Raw genomic sequence first — 3880 nt, forward strand, 5'->3', positions numbered from 1 at the left:
CAGAGTGGCTAGCTGTTTGAAAGCTCTAATTTATGAAAACTAATATTTAGTGTTTTGGGCTTTGTTTGGCTGTTAGTAACGGAAAAGAGAAACTGCAGATAAAGGGGAATTAGTATAACGTAATATAAGCATCTTTCTAAGTTTATTTTTAAGTGTCTCTGTGTGTGTGCGCGAGCACACAGGTGTTTGTGGAGGTTAGGAGAGGAAGTCAATGTTCTTGAAGTTAGAATGATAGATACTAGTGAATCATCCAATCTGGGTCCTGGGAACCAAATCCAGATCTTCTGCAATAGTAATAAGTGGTTTTTTTTTTTTTTTTTTTTTTTTTTTTTTTTTTTAACCACTGAGCCATCTAACCTCAGAGTCCCATCTTTTAAAGATTCACCTGAGTTACTATTCAGAAAGTATACTAGAACCAGAGACATGGCTCACTAGCTACCGGGACCTACTGCCAACCCTGAGGATTTGAGTTTGATTCCCAGCACCCAAAGAGTGGCAAGACAGAGCCAACCAAGTTGTCATCTGATCTCAATGTGTTCATGCTCTCTCCTTTCTGCCTCTGTCTGTCTGTTTCCTTCTCTTCCTAACACACGCACACACACACACACACACACACACCACATAAATAAAATATAATAAAAATCTTAAAAGAAATAGAAGATACACTTAGCAACGTGAATGGACACTGGTGACAGCAAAGGAGCCCCTCGGTCCACTGCTGTTAAAGCTGTTCAGATAGGAGGTCTAGGCTGGTGGTGGCACAGGGCTTATGAAAAAATATAGCTGGATGTTGGATGCACATGTCAGGCATGCTGGTCGATTGGATATTTAAGGGCGACTCAGAAGGCTTTGATATGAACAACTGATCATGCTGTTGGTTCTGACAGGGAGACATGGGGAGGGGCAGGCTAATGGGGGAGAACATATGGGAGCTCTCTTCTGACTAGGTAAAATTCAGGATGCCGAATAGCCTGCCAAGTGCAACCGTGAAGCCAGTAGTTCAATATATGAATTGGGATTTTCTAGTAACATCAGAATAGCATTTTGATGTGACCAGTCAAGGTTAAGTGACATATGACCTGGTATGCTACAGAAGCTGGGGATGTGCCTGAGTTGGTAGTGTCTGCCTCATGTGCAAGAAGCCCTGGGTTTGGCAACACATACAACCAGGCATAGTGGTACGAGTCTCTCATCTCGGCCCTTGGAAGATAGAGGGAGAAGGATCAGAAGTTTGAGTTTATTCTTGGCTGTGTATTGAATAGGTGGCCAGCCTGGGCTAATATATGAGATCCTTTATGCCTAGTACCCTTTTCCCGAAAACCCTCACATAAGACAGAAGGGTAGAACTAACTAGTCTAATTTTTGACATATGAATGAATGATAGTTCATTTTTTTTCCATATGGAAAAGATAACCAATGCTCTCCCTAGTACAGTGGGTCTATTGATGTGAGCTTGTTTGAATAAGTTTCTACCATTAATTAAGACGATGCAAAGTTGGGGCTGGAGAAATAGCTCAGCTGTTAAGTGAGAGGTTTTTTTTTTTTTTGGTTTTCGAGACAGGGTTTCTCTGTGTAGCCCTGGCTGTCCTGGAACTCACTCTGTAGACCAGGCTGGCCTCGAACTCAGAAATCCACCTGCCTCTGACTCCCAAGTGCTGGGATTAAAGGCCTGCGCCACCACAGCCTGGCAAGTGAGAGCTTAACTCATCTTGCAGAGGACCTGAGTCTGGTTCCCAGCACCCATGTGGGGCAGCTCACGGTCATCTTTACCCCAGCTCCAGGGGATCCTGTGCCTTCTGGCTTCATTGGGCACCTGTATGCACATATACATATTCCCACACAGACATACATATATACACATGATTAAAAATAAATCGGGTGTGGGTGGTGATACACGGCTTTAATCTCAACTCTCAGAAGGCAGAAGTAAGCAGATCTCTGTTGAGTTTGAGGCCAGCCAGAACTACATAGCAAGACCTTGTCTCAAAAATACCAATAATAATAATAAAAAATAATGATAAACCATGGGTCTGCAGAGATGACTCAGTGGCTAAGAGCACTTGTTGCTCTTGCAGAGGACACAGGTTCGGTTCCTACCACTCACAAGGTTTCTCATCCCTTTCCTAACTTCAGTTTCAGGGTATCTGATGCCATTAGGGCACTAGGCATGCACATCGAGCACATAGCTACAGGTGTGTATGTGTGTGTGAGTGTATGTGTGTGTGAAAGGAGCACAAAGATACAGGTGACTGACTCTTCCAGTCTAGCTGGGAGGCCAATTACACACATACACACAATCAATCAATCAATAAACGAATGAAAAATAAGAAAAGTCGCTGGGCAGTGGTGACGCACACCTTTAATCCCAGCACTTGGGAGGCAGAGGCAGGCAGATTTCTGAGTTCTTGGCCAGCCTGGTCTACCGAGTGAGTTCCAGGACAGCCAAGGCTATACAGAGAAACCCTGTCTCGAAAAACAAACAAACAAACAAACAAACAAACAAAAAAAGAAAGAAAGAAAAGTAAGAAAAGTCACAGATGGACAGAGATCGCGAGGCCATCTGAGGATTACATAAGGAGAGGAAAAAGACAAAATTTAAGAGCAAAGGTTGTCAGACAAGGTGCAGACCGTTGGTCTCAGCTTCTTGGGAGGCTGAGAATCCCTGCCTCAAAACCAAAGCTGTAGCAGTTAAAAAAAACAAACAACCAAAACCAAAACCAACCCTCTACCCAAGTCTTGGAGGAGCTTAATTAACACACCATCACTTTTATAAGGGAAGTCCAAGGCTCAAGCAAGTGAAATGAGCCAGGCTGTGGGGTACCACCTTCCTCCTCCATCCTCTTGCCGAGGCTGAGGATCTGTGGATTCCATAGCAATTTTTTTTTTTTTTTTTTTCCTGAGTGGTGACTGGTTCTTCCAGTCTAGCTGAGAGGCCGATTACTCTCACAGGCTCTGGTTGTGTAACAAGTGTGGAATCTGAAATGGAGGAATCTGGTGTGTGTGTGTTTGTGTGAAAGGAACAGAAACACGTTCTGGACAGATCTTTAAATGGGTGGGAGGAGAGCTGAAGGTAAGATGAAAGACGTGGGGCTGCTGAGGATCCTTCAGGAAGCAGGTCACCCCCAGTTCTTTCCCACCTGCAGCTGCTCTGTGGGTCCACTTCTGCTTGGAGATAACTGTGTGCGACAAGGAGGAACTGCTGTCAATTCAGACTTCAGCGGTTTTTTTTTTTCTGCCAGTTAATTAGCCCATAAATGGGAGCTGGAGGACAGAGGTCCTAGGATATGGGGTCCAGAACCTACCCACTCACTCAGGGGTCTCAGAGGAGCATACATCCCGTGGCGTGGGCTCCATAGCGTGGGGCAGGCACCAGCCAAGTTGTGGCCAGTCCATCCCCACCAGCTCCAGGCGCGCGCCCCGCCTAGCCCTAGAGCCTGGTGCTGCGTGCGCGCCGTCTCCAGAGGGCGCGGGCTGGGGGGGGCGGAGCCTCGGTGTTGTTGTTCCTCTCCGGTCCCGCCCCCAAGGGGGGCGCGGACCACGCGGCCCGAGGGCCCGCCTCCCCTCCCCCTCCCCGCCCAGCTCGCCCGCCTCTTTGTATCCAACATCCGGGTTTCCCCGCTGGCTCGGCTCCGTGGCCACCGCTCAGGAGCCATTTTGGACTCGGTTCAGCTCCCCTCCCCCACCCCCCCGTTCATGGCCCCTCCGGACTCGGCCCCTGCGCCCGGGGCCCGGGCCCAGCCCCGTTGCGCCATGCCCGCGTCGGGCGCGCCCTGGCCCGCGCCCCGCCGCCGCCCCCCGGCTCCCGCGTCGCCCCATAGCCCGGGCCGCACTGCGCGCCGCCCGCAGCGGCCCTGAGCCACTATCCCCGCACGCTGCCTGG

This window comes from Arvicanthis niloticus, chromosome 21, assembly GCF_011762505.2.
Source record: "Arvicanthis niloticus isolate mArvNil1 chromosome 21, mArvNil1.pat.X, whole genome shotgun sequence".
Taxonomy (NCBI): Eukaryota; Metazoa; Chordata; class Mammalia; order Rodentia; family Muridae; genus Arvicanthis; species Arvicanthis niloticus.